This window comes from Salmo salar, chromosome 27 (genome assembly GCF_965601325.2).
Source record: "Salmo salar chromosome 27, fSalSal1, whole genome shotgun sequence".
Lineage (NCBI taxonomy): Eukaryota > Metazoa > Chordata > Actinopteri > Salmoniformes > Salmonidae > Salmo > Salmo salar.
The window spans coordinates 17129961-17147496 of record NC_138317.1 but is presented as its reverse complement, the minus strand read 5'-3'; the positions used below and the strand labels follow the sequence as shown (position 1 = coordinate 17147496).

General features: G+C 38.5%; 21 non-coding genes across 21 annotated transcripts; all 21 read left to right on the top strand.

Annotated features, from left to right (window-relative positions):
* Positions 1–565: 565 nt before the first annotated feature.
* trnal-uaa (transfer RNA leucine (anticodon UAA)) lies at positions 566–648 on the top strand. The gene has a single exon. It is a non-coding gene; the product is annotated as a tRNA-Leu (tRNA).
* Positions 649–1397: 749 nt separating this feature from the next.
* trnal-uaa (transfer RNA leucine (anticodon UAA)) lies at positions 1398–1480 on the top strand. Its single transcript has one exon. It is a non-coding gene; the product is annotated as a tRNA-Leu (tRNA).
* Positions 1481–2229: 749 nt separating this feature from the next.
* On the top strand, positions 2230–2312 carry trnal-uaa (transfer RNA leucine (anticodon UAA)). Its single transcript has one exon. It is a non-coding gene; the product is annotated as a tRNA-Leu (tRNA).
* Positions 2313–3060: 748 nt separating this feature from the next.
* trnal-uaa (transfer RNA leucine (anticodon UAA)) lies at positions 3061–3143 on the top strand. Its single transcript has one exon. It is a non-coding gene; the product is annotated as a tRNA-Leu (tRNA).
* A 747-nt stretch (positions 3144–3890) lies between these two features.
* Positions 3891–3973, top strand: trnal-uaa (transfer RNA leucine (anticodon UAA)). Its single transcript has one exon. It is a non-coding gene; the product is annotated as a tRNA-Leu (tRNA).
* A 748-nt stretch (positions 3974–4721) lies between these two features.
* Positions 4722–4804, top strand: trnal-uaa (transfer RNA leucine (anticodon UAA)). The gene has a single exon. It is a non-coding gene; the product is annotated as a tRNA-Leu (tRNA).
* Positions 4805–5551: 747 nt separating this feature from the next.
* On the top strand, positions 5552–5634 carry trnal-uaa (transfer RNA leucine (anticodon UAA)). The gene has a single exon. It is a non-coding gene; the product is annotated as a tRNA-Leu (tRNA).
* Positions 5635–6382: 748 nt separating this feature from the next.
* trnal-uaa (transfer RNA leucine (anticodon UAA)) lies at positions 6383–6465 on the top strand. Its single transcript has one exon. It is a non-coding gene; the product is annotated as a tRNA-Leu (tRNA).
* A 749-nt stretch (positions 6466–7214) lies between these two features.
* On the top strand, positions 7215–7297 carry trnal-uaa (transfer RNA leucine (anticodon UAA)). The gene has a single exon. It is a non-coding gene; the product is annotated as a tRNA-Leu (tRNA).
* A 749-nt stretch (positions 7298–8046) lies between these two features.
* trnal-uaa (transfer RNA leucine (anticodon UAA)) lies at positions 8047–8129 on the top strand. Its single transcript has one exon. It is a non-coding gene; the product is annotated as a tRNA-Leu (tRNA).
* A 749-nt stretch (positions 8130–8878) lies between these two features.
* Positions 8879–8961, top strand: trnal-uaa (transfer RNA leucine (anticodon UAA)). Its single transcript has one exon. It is a non-coding gene; the product is annotated as a tRNA-Leu (tRNA).
* A 748-nt stretch (positions 8962–9709) lies between these two features.
* trnal-uaa (transfer RNA leucine (anticodon UAA)) lies at positions 9710–9792 on the top strand. The gene has a single exon. It is a non-coding gene; the product is annotated as a tRNA-Leu (tRNA).
* A 747-nt stretch (positions 9793–10539) lies between these two features.
* trnal-uaa (transfer RNA leucine (anticodon UAA)) lies at positions 10540–10622 on the top strand. Its single transcript has one exon. It is a non-coding gene; the product is annotated as a tRNA-Leu (tRNA).
* Positions 10623–11370: 748 nt separating this feature from the next.
* trnal-uaa (transfer RNA leucine (anticodon UAA)) lies at positions 11371–11453 on the top strand. The gene has a single exon. It is a non-coding gene; the product is annotated as a tRNA-Leu (tRNA).
* A 747-nt stretch (positions 11454–12200) lies between these two features.
* trnal-uaa (transfer RNA leucine (anticodon UAA)) lies at positions 12201–12283 on the top strand. Its single transcript has one exon. It is a non-coding gene; the product is annotated as a tRNA-Leu (tRNA).
* A 748-nt stretch (positions 12284–13031) lies between these two features.
* Positions 13032–13114, top strand: trnal-uaa (transfer RNA leucine (anticodon UAA)). Its single transcript has one exon. It is a non-coding gene; the product is annotated as a tRNA-Leu (tRNA).
* Positions 13115–13861: 747 nt separating this feature from the next.
* Positions 13862–13944, top strand: trnal-uaa (transfer RNA leucine (anticodon UAA)). The gene has a single exon. It is a non-coding gene; the product is annotated as a tRNA-Leu (tRNA).
* A 748-nt stretch (positions 13945–14692) lies between these two features.
* Positions 14693–14775, top strand: trnal-uaa (transfer RNA leucine (anticodon UAA)). The gene has a single exon. It is a non-coding gene; the product is annotated as a tRNA-Leu (tRNA).
* A 747-nt stretch (positions 14776–15522) lies between these two features.
* trnal-caa (transfer RNA leucine (anticodon CAA)) lies at positions 15523–15605 on the top strand. The gene has a single exon. It is a non-coding gene; the product is annotated as a tRNA-Leu (tRNA).
* A 748-nt stretch (positions 15606–16353) lies between these two features.
* Positions 16354–16436, top strand: trnal-uaa (transfer RNA leucine (anticodon UAA)). Its single transcript has one exon. It is a non-coding gene; the product is annotated as a tRNA-Leu (tRNA).
* A 746-nt stretch (positions 16437–17182) lies between these two features.
* trnal-caa (transfer RNA leucine (anticodon CAA)) lies at positions 17183–17265 on the top strand. Its single transcript has one exon. It is a non-coding gene; the product is annotated as a tRNA-Leu (tRNA).
* The last annotated feature ends 271 nt before the right edge of the window (positions 17266–17536 follow it).

Genomic DNA, 17536 nt, shown 5'->3' with positions numbered 1-17536 from the left:
GTTATTCTTTTTGCTTTGAAACCCCATTCTTGTATTAAGTTTGATTTGGATGTCAACAAGTCTCGTTTAGATATTGTCTGGCTCAAAGCCAAAATAACTGACTGTGTGCTCCTCATTCCAATTTCACTGGGCTCTTGATCGTACTCTATTTACACCATGACGGCTGAGTGGTTTAGACATTGGAATTAAAGTCCAATGAACAGTATGTTCTTGTGGGTACCAACCCCATTCCTGGAAAAAGTTTACTTTGGATGTAATCAACCCTCCTTTCACTCATTTACATTTAGCGTGGATCGAATCTGAAAGAAATGACAACGACAAGTTCTTCCATTTTGACTCAGCTCTTGTTAATCTTTTAGAAACACCTGGATGGCAGTGTGTTTAAGGCGTTAGACTCATGATCGAAATTAAAATGTTCTTGTTGGTTCGAAATCTACATCTGGTAGAACGTTTGATTTGGACGTAATCAAGTTTCATTTACATATTGTCTGGATCAAAGGCAAAAAAATCTGACTGTGTGCTCCTTATTCCATTTTGACTGGGCCCTTGATTTTGTGTTCTTTACAACAGGATGGCCGAGAGGTTAAGGCGTTGAACTTAAGATCCAATGGACATATGTCCTCGTGGGTTCGAACCCCACTCCTGGTAGAATTTTGTCTTTGATTTGGATGTTGTCATTTGTCCTTCCACTTATTGGAAATTTGTTTGGATCAAAGCTGAAAGAATTGACGTTGTTTCCCATATTCCGACTTGACTCAGCAAGTGTTTATCCTTTAAAAACACAAAAGATGGCTGAGTGGTTGGGGTGTTAGAGTCATTATCAACTCAATTGTTGTTCTTCTTGCTTCGAAACCCCATTCTTGTATTAAGTTTGATTTGGATGTCAACAAGTCTCATTTAGATATTGTCTGGCTCAAAGCCAAAAAAAACTGACTGTGTGCTCCTCATTCCAATTTCACTGGGCTCTTGATTGTCTCTTATCTACACCAGGATGGCTGAGTGGTTTAGACATTGGAATAAAAATCCAATGAACAGTATTTTCTCATGGGTACCAACCCAATTCCTGGAAAAAGTTTACTTTAGATGTAATCAACCCTCCTTTCACTCATTTACATTTAGCGTGGATCGAATCTGAAAGAAATGACAACGACAAGTTCTTCCATTTTGACTCAGCTCTTGTTAATCTTTTAGAAACACCTGGATGGCAGTGTGTTTAAGGCGTTAGACTCATGATCGAAATTAAAATGTTCTTGTTGGTTCGAAATCTACATCTGGTAGAACGTTTGATTTGGACGTAATCAAGTTTCATTTACATATTGTCTGGATCAAAGGCAAAAAAATCTGACTGTGTGCTCCTTATTCCATTTTGACTGGGCCCTTGATTTTGTGTTCTTTACAACAGGATGGCCGAGAGGTTAAGGCGTTGAACTTAAGATCCAATGGACATATGTCCTCGTGGGTTCGAACCCCACTCCTGGTAGAATTTTGTCTTTGATTTGGATGTTGTCATTTGTCCTTCCACTTATTGGAAATTTGTTTGGATCAAAGCTGAAAGAATTGACGTTGTTTCCCATATTCCGACTTGACTCAGCAAGTGTTTATCCTTTAAAAACACAAAAGATGGCTGAGTGGTTGGGGTGTTAGAGTCATTATCAACTCAATTGTTGTTCTTCTTGCTTCGAAACCCCATTCTTGTATTAAGTTTGATTTGGATGTCAACAAGTCTCATTTAGATATTGTCTGGCTCAAAGCCAAAAAAAACTGACTGTGTGCTCCTCATTCCAATTTCACTGGGCTCTTGATTGTCTCTTATCTACACCAGGATGGCTGAGTGGTTTAGACATTGGAATAAAAATCCAATGAACAGTATTTTCTCATGGGTACCAACCCAATTCCTGGAAAAAGTTTACTTTAGATGTAATCAACTCTCCTTTCACTCATTCACATTTAGTGTGGATCAAATCTGAAAGAATTGATTATGACAAGTTCTTCCATTTTGACTCAGCTCTTGTTAATCTTTTAGAAACACCTGGATGGCAGTGTGTTTAAGGCGTTAGACTCATGATCGAAATTAAAATGTTCTTGTTGGTTCGAAATCTACATCTGGTAGAACGTTTGATTTGGACGTAATCAAGTTTCATTTACATATTGTCTGGATCAAAGGCAAAAAAATCTGACTGTGTGCTCCTTATTCCATTTTGACTGGGCCCTTGATTTTGTGTTCTTTACAACAGGATGGCCGAGAGGTTAAGGCGTTGAACTTAAGATCCAATGGACATATGTCCTCGTGGGTTCGAACCCCACTCCTGGTAGAATTTTGTCTTTGATTTGGATGTTGTCATTTGTCCTTCCACTTATTGGAAATTTGTTTGGATCAAAGCTGAAAGAATTGACGTTGTTTCCCATATTCCGACTTGACTCAGCAAGTGTTTATCCTTTAAAAACACAAAAGATGGCTGAGTGGTTGGGGTGTTAGAGTCATTATCAACTCAATTGTTGTTCTTCTTGCTTCGAAACCCCATTCTTGTATTAAGTTTGATTTGGATGTCAACAAGTCTCATTTAGATATTGTCTGGCTCAAAGCCAAAAAAAACTGACTGTGTGCTCCTCATTCCAATTTCACTGGGCTCTTGATTGTCTCTTATCTACACCAGGATGGCTGAGTGGTTTAGACATTGGAATAAAAATCCAATGAACAGTATTTTCTCATGGGTACCAACCCAATTCCTGGAAAAAGTTTACTTTAGATGTAATCAACTCTCCTTTCACTCATTCACATTTAGTGTGGATCAAATCTGAAAGAATTGATTATGACAAGTTCTTCCATTTTGACTCAGCTCTTGTTAATCTTTTAGAAACACCTGGATGGCAGTGTGTTAAAGGCGTTAGACTCATGATTGAAATTAAAATGTTCTTGTTGGTTCGAAATCTACATCTGGTAGAACGTTTGATTTGGACGTAATCAAGTTTCATTTACATATTGTCTGGATCAAAGGCAAAAAAGCTGACTGTGTGCTCCTTATTCCATTTTGACTGGGCCCTTGATTTTGTGTTCTTTACAACAGGATGGCCGAGAGGTTAAGGCGTTGAACTTAAGATCCAATGGACATATGTCCTCGTGGGTTCGAACCCCACTCCTGGTAGAAGTTTGTCTTTGATTTGGATGTTGTCATTTGTCCTTCCACTCATTGGAAATTTGTTTGGATCAAAGCTGAAAGAATTGACTTTGTTTCCCATATTCCGACTTGACTCAGCAAGTGTTTATCCTTTAAAAACACAAAAGATGGCTGAGTGGTTAAGGTGTTAGAGTCATTATCAACTCAATTGTTGTTCTTCTTGCTTCGAAACCCCATTCTTGTATTAAGTTTGATTTGGATGTCAACAAGTCTCGTTTAGATATTGTCTGGCTCAAAGCCAAAAAAACTGACTCTGTGCTCCTCATTCCAATTTCACTGGGCTCTTGATCGTACTCTATTTACACCAGGATGGCTGAGTGGTTTAGACATTGGAATTAAAGTCCAATGAACAGTATGTTCTTGTGGGTGCCAACGCCATTCCTGGAAAAAGTTTACTTTGGATGTAATCAACCCTCCTTTCACTCTTTTACATTTAGCGTGGATCGAATCTGAAAGAAATGACAATGAAAAGTTCTTCCATTTTGACTCAGCTCTTGTTAATCTTTTAGAAACACCTGGATGGCAGTGTGTTTAAGGCGTTAGACTCATGATCGAAATTAAAATGTTCTTGTTGGTTCGAAATCTACATCTGGTAGAACGTTTGATTTGGATGTAATCAAGTTTAATTTACATATTGTCTGGATCAAAGGCAAAAAATCTGACTGTGTGCTCCTTATTCCATTTTGACTGGGCCCTTGATGTTGTGTTCTTTACACCAGGATGGCCGAGAGGTTAAGGCGTTTGACTTAAAATCCAATGGACATATGTCCTCGTGGGTTCGAACCCCACTCCTGGTAGAAGTTTGTCTTTGATTTGGATTTTGTCAATTGTCCTTCCACTCATTGGAAATTTGTTTGGATCAAAGCTGAAAGAATTGACTTTGTTCCCCTTATTCCGACTTGACTCAGCAAGTGTTTATCCTTTAAAAACACAAAAGATGGCTGAGTGTTTAGGGTGTTAGAGTCATTATCAACTTAATTGTTATTCTTTTTGCTTTGAAACCCCATTCTTGTATTAAGTTTGATTTGGATGTCAACAAGTCTCGTTTAGATATTGTCTGGCTCAAAGCCAAAATAACTGACTGTGTGCTCCTCATTCCAATTTCACTGGGCTCTTGATCGTACTCTATTTACACCATGACGGCTGAGTGGTTTAGACATTGGAATTAAAGTCCAATGAACAGTATGTTCTTGTGGGTACCAACCCCATTCCTGGAAAAAGTTTACTTTGGATGTAATCAACCCTCCTTTCACTCATTTACATTTAGCGTGGATCGAATCTGAAAGAAATGACAACGACAAGTTCTTCCATTTTGACTCAGCTCTTGTTAATCTTTTAGAAACACCTGGATGGCAGTGTGTTTAAGGCGTTAGACTCATGATCGAAATTAAAATGTTCTTGTTGGTTCGAAATCTACATCTGGTAGAACGTTTGATTTGGACGTAATCAAGTTTCATTTACATATTGTCTGGATCAAAGGCAAAAAAATCTGACCGTGTGCTCCTTATTCCATTTTGACTGGGCCCTTGATTTTGTGTTCTTTACAACAGGATGGCCGAGAGGTTAAGGCGTTGAACTTAAGATCCAATGGACATATGTCCTCGTGGGTTCGAACCCCACTCCTGGTAGAAGTTTGTCTTTGATTTGGATGTTGTCATTTGTCCTTCCACTCATTGGAAATTTGTTTGGATCAAAGCTGAAAGAATTGACGTTGTTTCCCATATTCCGACTTGACTCAGCAAGTGTTTATCCTTTAAAAACACAAAAGATGGCTGAGTGGTTAAGGTGTTAGAGTCATTATCAACTCAATTGTTGTTCTTCTTGCTTCGAAACCCCATTCTTGTATTAAGTTTGATTTGGATGTCAACAAGTCTCGTTTAGATATTGTCTGGCTCAAAGCCAAAAAAACTGACTCTGTGCTCCTCATTCCAATTTCACTGGGCTCTTGATCGTACTCTATTTACACCAGGATGGCTGAGTGGTTTAGACATTGGAATTAAAGTCCAATGAACAGTATGTTCTTGTGGGTGCCAACGCCATTCCTGGAAAAAGTTTACTTTGGATGTAATCAACCCTCCTTTCACTCTTTTACATTTAGCGTGGATCGAATCTGAAAGAAATGACAATGAAAAGTTCTTCCATTTTGACTCAGCTCTTGTTAATCTTTTAGAAACACCTGGATGGCAGTGTGTTTAAGGCGTTAGACTCATGATCGAAATTAAAATGTTCTTGTTGGTTCGAAATCTACATCTGGTAGAACGTTTGATTTGGATGTAATCAAGTTTCATTTACATATTGTCTGGATCAAAGGCAAAAAATCTGACTGTGTGCTCCTTATTCCATTTTGACTGGGCCCTTGATGTTGTGTTCTTTACACCAGGATGGCCGAGAGGTTAAGGCGTTTGACTTAAAATCCAATGGACACATGTCCTCGTGGGTTCGAACCCCACTCCTGGTAGAAGTTTGTCTTTGATTTGGATTTTGTCAATTGTCCTTCCACTCATTGGAAATTTGTTTGGATCAAAGCTGAAAGAATTGACTTTGTTCCCCTTATTCCGACTTGACTCAGCAAGTGTTTATCCTTTAAAAACACAAAAGATGGCTGAGTGTTTAGGGTGTTAGAGTCATTATCAACTTAATTGTTATTCTTTTTGCTTTGAAACCCCATTCTTGTATTAAGTTTGATTTGGATGTCAACAAGTCTCGTTTAGATATTGTCTGGCTCAAAGCCAAAATAACTGACTGTGTGCTCCTCATTCCAATTTCACTGGGCTCTTGATCGTACTCTATTTACACCATGACGGCTGAGTGGTTTAGACATTGGAATTAAAGTCCAATGAACAGTATGTTCTTGTGGGTACCAACCCCATTCCTGGAAAAAGTTTACTTTGGATGTAATCAACCCTCCTTTCACTCATTTACATTTAGCGTGGATCGAATCTGAAAGAAATGACAACGACAAGTTCTTCCATTTTGACTCAGCTCTTGTTAATCTTTTAGAAACACCTGGATGGCAGTGTGTTTAAGGCGTTAGACTCATGATCGAAATTAAAATGTTCTTGTTGGTTCGAAATCTACATCTGGTAGAACGTTTGATTTGGACGTAATCAAGTTTCATTTACATATTGTCTGGATCAAAGGCAAAAAAATCTGACTGTGTGCTCCTTATTCCATTTTGACTGGGCCCTTGATTTTGTGTTCTTTACAACAGGATGGCCGAGAGGTTAAGGCGTTGAACTTAAGATCCAATGGACATATGTCCTCGTGGGTTCGAACCCCACTCCTGGTAGAATTTTGTCTTTGATTTGGATGTTGTCATTTGTCCTTCCACTTATTGGAAATTTGTTTGGATCAAAGCTGAAAGAATTGACGTTGTTTCCCATATTCCGACTTGACTCAGCAAGTGTTTATCCTTTAAAAACACAAAAGATGGCTGAGTGGTTGGGGTGTTAGAGTCATTATCAACTCAATTGTTGTTCTTCTTGCTTCGAAACCCCATTCTTGTATTAAGTTTGATTTGGATGTCAACAAGTCTCATTTAGATATTGTCTGGCTCAAAGCCAAAAAAAACTGACTGTGTGCTCCTCATTCCAATTTCACTGGGCTCTTGATTGTCTCTTATCTACACCAGGATGGCTGAGTGGTTTAGACATTGGAATAAAAATCCAATGAACAGTATTTTCTCATGGGTACCAACCCAATTCCTGGAAAAAGTTTACTTTAGATGTAATCAACCCTCCTTTCACTCATTTACATTTAGCGTGGATCGAATCTGAAAGAAATGACAACGACAAGTTCTTCCATTTTGACTCAGCTCTTGTTAATCTTTTAGAAACACCTGGATGGCAGTGTGTTTAAGGCGTTAGACTCATGATCGAAATTAAAATGTTCTTGTTGGTTCGAAATCTACATCTGGTAGAACGTTTGATTTGGACGTAATCAAGTTTCATTTACATATTGTCTGGATCAAAGGCAAAAAAATCTGACTGTGTGCTCCTTATTCCATTTTGACTGGGCCCTTGATTTTGTGTTCTTTACAACAGGATGGCCGAGAGGTTAAGGCGTTGAACTTAAGATCCAATGGACATATGTCCTCGTGGGTTCGAACCCCACTCCTGGTAGAATTTTGTCTTTGATTTGGATGTTGTCATTTGTCCTTCCACTTATTGGAAATTTGTTTGGATCAAAGCTGAAAGAATTGACGTTGTTTCCCATATTCCGACTTGACTCAGCAAGTGTTTATCCTTTAAAAACACAAAAGATGGCTGAGTGGTTGGGGTGTTAGAGTCATTATCAACTCAATTGTTGTTCTTCTTGCTTCGAAACCCCATTCTTGTATTAAGTTTGATTTGGATGTCAACAAGTCTCATTTAGATATTGTCTGGCTCAAAGCCAAAAAAAACTGACTGTGTGCTCCTCATTCCAATTTCACTGGGCTCTTGATTGTCTCTTATCTACACCAGGATGGCTGAGTGGTTTAGACATTGGAATAAAAATCCAATGAACAGTATTTTCTCATGGGTACCAACCCAATTCCTGGAAAAAGTTTACTTTAGATGTAATATACTCTCCTTTCACTCATTCACATTTAGTGTGGATCAAATCTGAAAGAATTGATTATGACAAGTTCTTCCATTTTGACTCAGCTCTTGTTAATCTTTTAGAAACACCTGGATGGCAGTGTGTTTAAGGCGTTAGACTCATGATCGAAATTAAAATGTTCTTGTTGGTTCGAAATCTACATCTGGTAGAACGTTTGATTTGGACGTAATCAAGTTTCATTTACATATTGTCTGGATCAAAGGCAAAAAAATCTGACTGTGTGCTCCTTATTCCATTTTGACTGGGCCCTTGATTTTGTGTTCTTTACAACAGGATGGCCGAGAGGTTAAGGCGTTGAACTTAAGATCCAATGGACATATGTCCTCGTGGGTTCGAACCCCACTCCTGGTAGAATTTTGTCTTTGATTTGGATGTTGTCATTTGTCCTTCCACTTATTGGAAATTTGTTTGGATCAAAGCTGAAAGAATTGACGTTGTTTCCCATATTCCGACTTGACTCAGCAAGTGTTTATCCTTTAAAAACACAAAAGATGGCTGAGTGGTTGGGGTGTTAGAGTCATTATCAACTCAATTGTTGTTCTTCTTGCTTCGAAACCCCATTCTTGTATTAAGTTTGATTTGGATGTCAACAAGTCTCATTTAGATATTGTCTGGCTCAAAGCCAAAAAAAACTGACTGTGTGCTCCTCATTCCAATTTCACTGGGCTCTTGATTGTCTCTTATCTACACCAGGATGGCTGAGTGGTTTAGACATTGGAATAAAAATCCAATGAACAGTATTTTCTCATGGGTACCAACCCAATTCCTGGAAAAAGTTTACTTCAGATGTAATCAACTCTCCTTTCACTCATTCACATTTAGTGTGGATCAAATCTGAAAGAATTGATTATGACAAGTTCTTCCATTTTGACTCAGCTCTTGTTAATCTTTTAGAAACACCTGGATGGCAGTGTGTTTAAGGCGTTAGACTCATGATCGAAATTAAAATGTTCTTGTTGGTTCGAAATCTACATCTGGTAGAACGTTTGATTTGGACGTAATCAAGTTTCATTTACATATTGTCTGGATCAAAGGCAAAAAAATCTGACTGTGTGCTCCTTATTCCATTTTGACTGGGCCCTTGATTTTGTGTTCTTTACAACAGGATGGCCGAGAGGTTAAGGCGTTGAACTTAAGATCCAATGGACATATGTCCTCGTGGGTTCGAACCCCACTCCTGGTAGAATTTTGTCTTTGATTTGGATGTTGTCATTTGTCCTTCCACTTATTGGAAATTTGTTTGGATCAAAGCTGAAAGAATTGACGTTGTTTCCCATATTCCGACTTGACTCAGCAAGTGTTTATCCTTTAAAAACACAAAAGATGGCTGAGTGGTTGGGGTGTTAGAGTCATTATCAACTCAATTGTTGTTCTTCTTGCTTCGAAACCCCATTCTTGTATTAAGTTTGATTTGGATGTCAACAAGTCTCATTTAGATATTGTCTGGCTCAAAGCCAAAAAAAACTGACTGTGTGCTCCTCATTCCAATTTCACTGGGCTCTTGATTGTCTCTTATCTACACCAGGATGGCTGAGTGGTTTAGACATTGGAATAAAAATCCAATGAACAGTATTTTCTCATGGGTACCAACCCAATTCCTGGAAAAAGTTTACTTTAGATGTAATCAACTCTCCTTTCACTCATTCACATTTAGTGTGGATCAAATCTGAAAGAATTGATTATGACAAGTTCTTCCATTTTGACTCAGCTCTTGTTAATCTTTTAGAAACACCTGGATGGCAGTGTGTTAAAGGCGTTAGACTCATGATTGAAATTAAAATGTTCTTGTTGGTTCGAAATCTACATCTGGTAGAACGTTTGATTTGGACGTAATCAAGTTTCATTTACATATTGTCTGGATCAAAGGCAAAAAAGCTGACTGTGTGCTCCTTATTCCATTTTGACTGGGCCCTTGATTTTGTGTTCTTTACAACAGGATGGCCGAGAGGTTAAGGCGTTGAACTTAAGATCCAATGGACATATGTCCTCGTGGGTTCGAACCCCACTCCTGGTAGAAGTTTGTCTTTGATTTGGATGTTGTCATTTGTCCTTCCACTCATTGGAAATTTGTTTGGATCAAAGCTGAAAGAATTGACTTTGTTTCCCATATTCCGACTTGACTCAGCAAGTGTTTATCCTTTAAAAACACAAAAGATGGCTGAGTGGTTAAGGTGTTAGAGTCATTATCAACTCAATTGTTGTTCTTCTTGCTTCGAAACCCCATTCTTGTATTAAGTTTGATTTGGATGTCAACAAGTCTCGTTTAGATATTGTCTGGCTCAAAGCCAAAAAAACTGACTCTGTGCTCCTCATTCCAATTTCACTGGGCTCTTGATCGTACTCTATTTACACCAGGATGGCTGAGTGGTTTAGACATTGGAATTAAAGTCCAATGAACAGTATGTTCTTGTGGGTGCCAACGCCATTCCTGGAAAAAGTTTACTTTGGATGTAATCAACCCTCCTTTCACTCTTTTACATTTAGCGTGGATCGAATCTGAAAGAAATGACAATGAAAAGTTCTTCCATTTTGACTCAGCTCTTGTTAATCTTTTAGAAACACCTGGATGGCAGTGTGTTTAAGGCGTTAGACTCATGATCGAAATTAAAATGTTCTTGTTGGTTCGAAATCTACATCTGGTAGAACGTTTGATTTGGATGTAATCAAGTTTCATTTACATATTGTCTGGATCAAAGGCAAAAAATCTGACTGTGTGCTCCTTATTCCATTTTGACTGGGCCCTTGATGTTGTGTTCTTTACACCAGGATGGCCGAGAGGTTAAGGCGTTTGACTTAAGATCCAATGGACATATGTCCTCGTGGGTTCGAACCCCACTCCTGGTAGAAGTTTGTCTTGAATTTGGATTTTGTCAATTGTCCTTCCACTCATTGGAAATTTGTTTGGATCAAAGCTGAAAGAATTGACTTTGTTCCCCTTATTCCGACTTGACTCAGCAAGTGTTTATCCTTTAAAAACACAAAAGATGGCTGAGTGTTTAGGGTGTTAGAGTCATTATCAACTTAATTGTTATTCTTTTTGCTTTGAAACCCCATTCTTGTATTAAGTTTGATTTGGATGTCAACAAGTCTCGTTTAGATATTGTCTGGCTCAAAGCCAAAATAACTGACTGTGTGCTCCTCATTCCAATTTCACTGGGCTCTTGATCGTACTCTATTTACACCAGGACGGCTGAGTGGTTTAGACATTGGAATTAAAGTCCAATGAACAGTATGTTCTTGTGGGTACCAACCCCATTCCTGGAAAAAGTTTACTTTGGATGTAATCAACCCTCCTTTCACTCATTTACATTTAGCGTGGATCGAATCTGAAAGAAATGACAACGACAAGTTCTTCCATTTTGACTCAGCTCTTGTTAATCTTTTAGAAACACCTGGATGGCAGTGTGTTTAAGGCGTTAGACTCATGATCGAAATTAAAATGTTCTTGTTGGTTCGAAATCTACATCTGGTAGAACGTTTGATTTGGACGTAATCAAGTTTCATTTACATATTGTCTGGATCAAAGGCAAAAAAATCTGACTGTGTGCTCCTTATTCCATTTTGACTGGGCCCTTGATTTTGTGTTCTTTACAACAGGATGGCCGAGAGGTTAAGGCGTTGAACTTAAGATCCAATGGACATATGTCCTCGTGGGTTCGAACCCCACTCCTGGTAGAAGTTTGTCTTTGATTTGGATGTTGTCATTTGTCCTTCCACTCATTGGAAATTTGTTTGGATCAAAGCTGAAAGAATTGACGTTGTTTCCCATATTCCGACTTGACTCAGCAAGTGTTTATCCTTTAAAAACACAAAAGATGGCTGAGTGGTTAAGGTGTTAGAGTCATTATCAACTCAATTGTTGTTCTTCTTGCTTCGAAACCCCATTCTTGTATTAAGTTTGATTTGGATGTCAACAAGTCTCGTTTAGATATTGTCTGGCTCAAAGCCAAAAAAACTGACTCTGTGCTCCTCATTCCAATTTCACTGGGCTCTTGATCGTACTCTATTTACACCAGGATGGCTGAGTGGTTTAGACATTGGAATTAAAGTCCAATGAACAGTATGTTCTTGTGGGTGCCAACGCCATTCCTGGAAAAAGTTTACTTTGGATGTAATCAACCCTCCTTTCACTCTTTTACATTTAGCGTGGATCGAATCTGAAAGAAATGACAATGAAAAGTTCTTCCATTTTGACTCAGCTCTTGTTAATCTTTTAGAAACACCTGGATGGCAGTGTGTTTAAGGCGTTAGACTCATGATCGAAATTAAAATGTTCTTGTTGGTTCGAAATCTACATCTGGTAGAACGTTTGATTTGGATGTAATCAAGTTTCATTTACATATTGTCTGGATCAAAGGCAAAAAATCTGACTGTGTGCTCCTTATTCCATTTTGACTGGGCCCTTGATGTTGTGTTCTTTACACCAGGATGGCCGAGAGGTTAAGGCGTTTGACTTAAAATCCAATGGACATATGTCCTCGTGGGTTCGAACCCCACTCCTGGTAGAAGTTTGTCTTTGATTTGGATTTTGTCAATTGTCCTTCCACTCATTGGAAATTTGTTTGGATCAAAGCTGAAAGAATTGACTTTGTTCCCCTTATTCCGACTTGACTCAGCAAGTGTTTATCCTTTAAAAACACAAAAGATGGCTGAGTGTTTAGGGTGTTAGAGTCATTATCAACTTAATTGTTATTCTTTTTGCTTTGAAACCCCATTCTTGTATTAAGTTTGATTTGGATGTCAACAAGTCTCGTTTAGATATTGTCTGGCTCAAAGCCAAAATAACTGACTGTGTGCTCCTCATTCCAATTTCACTGGGCTCTTGATCGTACTCTATTTACACCAGGACGGCTGAGTGGTTTAGACATTGGAATTAAAGTCCAATGAACAGTATGTTCTTGTGGGTACCAACCCCATTCCTGGAAAAAGTTTACTTTGGATGTAATCAACCCTCCTTTCACTCATTTACATTTAGCGTGGATCGAATCTGAAAGAAATGACAACGACAAGTTCTTCCATTTTGACTCAGCTCTTGTTAATCTTTTAGAAACACCTGGATGGCAGTGTGTTTAAGGCGTTAGACTCATGATCGAAATTAAAATGTTCTTGTTGGTTCGAAATCTACATCTGGTAGAACGTTTGATTTGGACGTAATCAAGTTTCATTTACATATTGTCTGGATCAAAGGCAAAAAAATCTGACTGTGTGCTCCTTATTCCATTTTGACTGGGCCCTTGATTTTGTGTTCTTTACAACAGGATGGCCGAGAGGTTAAGGCGTTGAACTTAAGATCCAATGGACATATGTCCTCGTGGGTTCGAACCCCACTCCTGGTAGAAGTTTGTCTTTGATTTGGATGTTGTCATTTGTCCTTCCACTCATTGGAAATTTGTTTGGATCAAAGCTGAAAGAATTGACGTTGTTTCCCATATTCCGACTTGACTCAGCAAGTGTTTATCCTTTAAAAACACAAAAGATGGCTGAGTGGTTAAGGTGTTAGAGTCATTATCAACTCAATTGTTGTTCTTCTTGCTTCGAAACCCCATTCTTGTATTAAGTTTGATTTGGATGTCAACAAGTCTCGTTTAGATATTGTCTGGCTCAAAGCCAAAAAAACTGACTCTGTGCTCCTCATTCCAATTTCACTGGGCTCTTGATCGTACTCTATTTACACCAGGATGGCTGAGTGGTTTAGACATTGGAATTAAAGTCCAATGAACAGTATGTTCTTGTGGGTGCCAACGCCATTCCTGGAAAAAGTTTACTTTGGATGTAATCAACCCTCCTTTCACTCTTTTACATTTAGCGTGGATCGAATCTGAAAGAAATGACAATGAAAAGTTCTTCCATTTTGACTCAGCTCTTGTTAATCTTTTAGAAACACCTGGATGGCAGTGTGTTTAAGGCGTTAGACTCATGATCGAAATTAAAATGTTCTTGTTGGTTCGAAATCTACATCTGGTAGAACGTTTGATTTGGATGTAATCAAGTTTCATTTACATATTGTCTGGATCAAAGGCAAAAAATCTGACTGTGTGCTCCTTATTCCATTTTGACTGGGCCCTTGATGTTGTGTTCTTTACACCAGGATGGCCGAGAGGTTAAGGCGTTTGACTTAAAATCCAATGGACATATGTCCTCGTGGGTTCGAACCCCACTCCTGGTAGAAGTTTGTCTTTGATTTGGATTTTGTCAATTGTCCTTCCACTCATTGGAAATTTGTTTGGATCAAAGCTGAAAGAATTGACTTTGTTCCCCTTATTCCGACTTGACTCAGCAAGTGTTTATCCTTTAAAAACACAAAAGATGGCTGAGTGTTTAGGGTGTTAGAGTCATTATCAACTTAATTGTTATTCTTTTTGCTTTGAAACCCCATTCTTGTATTAAGTTTGATTTGGATGTCAACAAGTCTCGTTTAGATATTGTCTGGCTCAAAGCCAAAATAAATGACTGTGTGCTCCTCATTCCAATTTCACTGGGCTCTTGATCGTACTCTATTTACACCATGACGGCTGAGTGGTTTAGACATTGGAATTAAAGTCCAATGAACAGTATGTTCTTGTGGGTACCAACCCCATTCCTGGAAAAAGTTTACTTTGGATGTAATCAACCCTCCTTTCACTCATTTACATTTAGCGTGGATCGAATCTGAAAGAAATGACAATGAAAAGTTCTTCCATTTTGACTCAGCTCTTGTTAGTCTTTTAGAAACACCTGGATGGCAGTGTGTTTAAGGCGTTAGACTCATGATCGAAATTAAAATGTTCTTGTTGGTTCGAAATCTACATCTGGTAGAACGTTTGATTTGGACGTAATCAAGTTTCATTTACATATTGTCTGGATCAAAGGCAAAAAAATCAGACTGTGTGCTCCTTATTCCATTTTGACTGGGCCCTTGATTTTGTGTTCTTTACAACAGGATGGCCGAGAGGTTAAGGCGTTGAACTTAAGATCCAATGGACATATGTCCTCGTGGGTTCGAACCCCACTCCTGGTAGAAGTTTGTCTTTGATTTGGATGTTGTCATTTGTCCTTCCACTTATTGGAAATTTGTTTGGATCAAAGCTGAAAGAATTGACGTTGTTTCCCATATTCCGACTTGACTCAGCAAGTGTTTATCCTTTAAAAACACAAAAGATGGCTGAGTGGTTGGGGTGTTAGAGTCATTATCAACTCAATTGTTGTTCTTCTTGCTTCGAAACCCCATTCTTGTATTAAGTTTGATTTGGATGTCAACAAGTCTCGTTTAGATATTGTCTGGCTCAAAGCGAAAATAACTGACTGTGTGCTCCTCATTCCAATTTCACTGGGCTCTTGATCGTACTCTATTTACACCATGATGGCTGAGTGGTTTAGACATTGGAATTAAAATCCAATGAACAGTATGTTCTTGTGGGTACCAACCCCATTCCTGGAAAAAGTTTACTTTGGATGTAATCAACCCTCCTTTCACTCTTTTACATTTAGCGTGGATCGAATCTGAAAGAAATGACAATGAAAAGTTCTTCCATTTTGACTCAGCTCTTGTTAATCTTTTAGAAACACCTGGATGGCAGTTTGTTTAAGGCGTTAGACTCATGATCTAAATTAAAATGTTCTTGTTGGTTCGAAATCTACATCTGGTAGAACGTTTGATTTGGATGTAATCAAGTTTCATTTACATATTGTCTGGATCAAAGCCAAAAAATCTGACTGTGTGCTCCTTTTTCCATTTTGACTGGGCCCTTGATTTTCTGTTCTTTACACCAGGATGGCCGAGAGGTTAAGGCGTTGGACTCAAGATCCAATGGAAATATGTCCTCGTGGGTTTTAACCCCACTCCTGGTAGAAGTTTATCTTTGCTTTGGATTTTGTCAATTGTCCTTTCACTCATTGGAAATTTGTTTGGATCAAAGCTGAAAGAATTGACTTTGTTCCCCTTATTCCGACTTGACTCAGCAAGTGTTTATCCTTTAAAAACACAAAAGATGGCTGAGTGTTTAGGGTGTTAGAGTCATTATCAACTTAATTGTTATTCTTTTTGCTTCGAAACCCCATTCTTGTATTAAGTTTGATTTGGATGTCAACAAGTCTCGTTTAGATATTGTCTGGCTCAAAGCCAAAAAAAACTGACTGTGTGCTCCTCATTCCAATTTCACTGGGCTCTTGATCGTACTCTATTTACACCAGGATGGCTGAGTGGTTTAGACATTGGAATTAAAGTCCAATGAACAGTATGTTCTTGTGGGTGCCAACGCCATTCCTGGAAAAAGTTTACTTTGGATGTAATCAACCCTCCTTTCACTCTTTTACATTTAGCGTGGATCGAATCTGAAAGAAATGACAATGAAAAGTTCTTCCATTTTGACTCAGCTCTTGTTAATCTTTTAGAAACACCTGGATGGCAGTGTGTTTAAGGCGTTAGACTCATGATCGAAATTAAAATGTTCTTGTTGGTTCGAAATCTACATCTGGTAGAACGTTTGATTTGGATGTAATCAAGTTTCATTTACATATTGTCTGGATCAAAGGCAAAAAATCTGACTGTGTGCTCCTTATTCCATTTTGACTGGGACCTTGATGTTGTGTTCTTTACACCAGGATGGCCGAGAGGTTAAGGCGTTAGACTTAAGATCCAATGGACATATGTCCTCGTGGGTTCGAACCCCACTCCTGGTAGAAGTTTGTCTTTGATTTGGATTTTGTCAATTGTCCTTCCACTCATTGGAAATTTGTTTGGATCAAAGCTGAAAGAATTGACTTTGTTTCCCATATTCCGACTTGACTCAGCAAGTGTTTATCCTTTAAAAACACAAAAGATTCCTGAGTGGTTAAGGTGTTAGAGTCATTATCAACTCAATTGTTGTTCTTCTTGCTTCGAAACCCCATTCTTGTATTAAATTTGATTTGGATGTCAACAAGTCTCGTTTAGATATTGTCTGGCTCAAAGCCAAAAAAACTGACTGTGTGCTCCTCATTCCAATTTCACTGGGCTCTTGATCGTACTCTATGTACACCAGGATGGCTGAGTGGTTTAGACATTGGAATTAAAGTCCAATGAACAGTATGTTCTTGTGGGTACCAACCCCATTCCTGGAAAAAGTTTACTTGAGATGTAATCAACCCTCCTTTCACTCATTTACATTTAGCGTGGATCAAATCTGAAAGAATTGATTATGACAAGTTCTTCCATTTTGACTCAGCTCTTGTTCATCTTTTAGAAACACCTGGATGGCAGTGTGTTTAAGGCGTTAGACTCATGATCGAAATTAAAATGTTCTTGTTGGTTCGAAATCTACATCTGGTAGAATGTTTGATTTGGATGTAATCAAGTTTCATTTACATATTGTCTGGTTCAAGCCAAAAAATCTGACTGTGTGCTCCTTATTCCATTTTGACTGGGCCCTTGATCTTCTCTTCTTTTCACCAGGATGGCCGAGATGTTAAGGCGTTGGACTCAAGATCCAATGGACATATGTCCTCGTGGGTTCGAACCCCGCTCCTGGTAGAAGATTATCTTTGCTTTGGATTTTGTCAGTTGTCCTTTCACTCATTGGAAATTTGTTTGGATCAAAGCTGAAAGAATTTACTTTGTTCCCCTTATTCCGACTTTACTCAGCAAGTGTTTATCCTTTAAAAACACAAAAGATGCCTGAGTGGTTAAGGTGTTAGAGTCATTATCAACTCAATTGTTGTTCTTCTTGCTTCGAAACCCCATTCTTGTATTAAGTTTGATTTTGATGTCAACAAGTCTCGTTTAGATATTGTCTGGCTCAAAG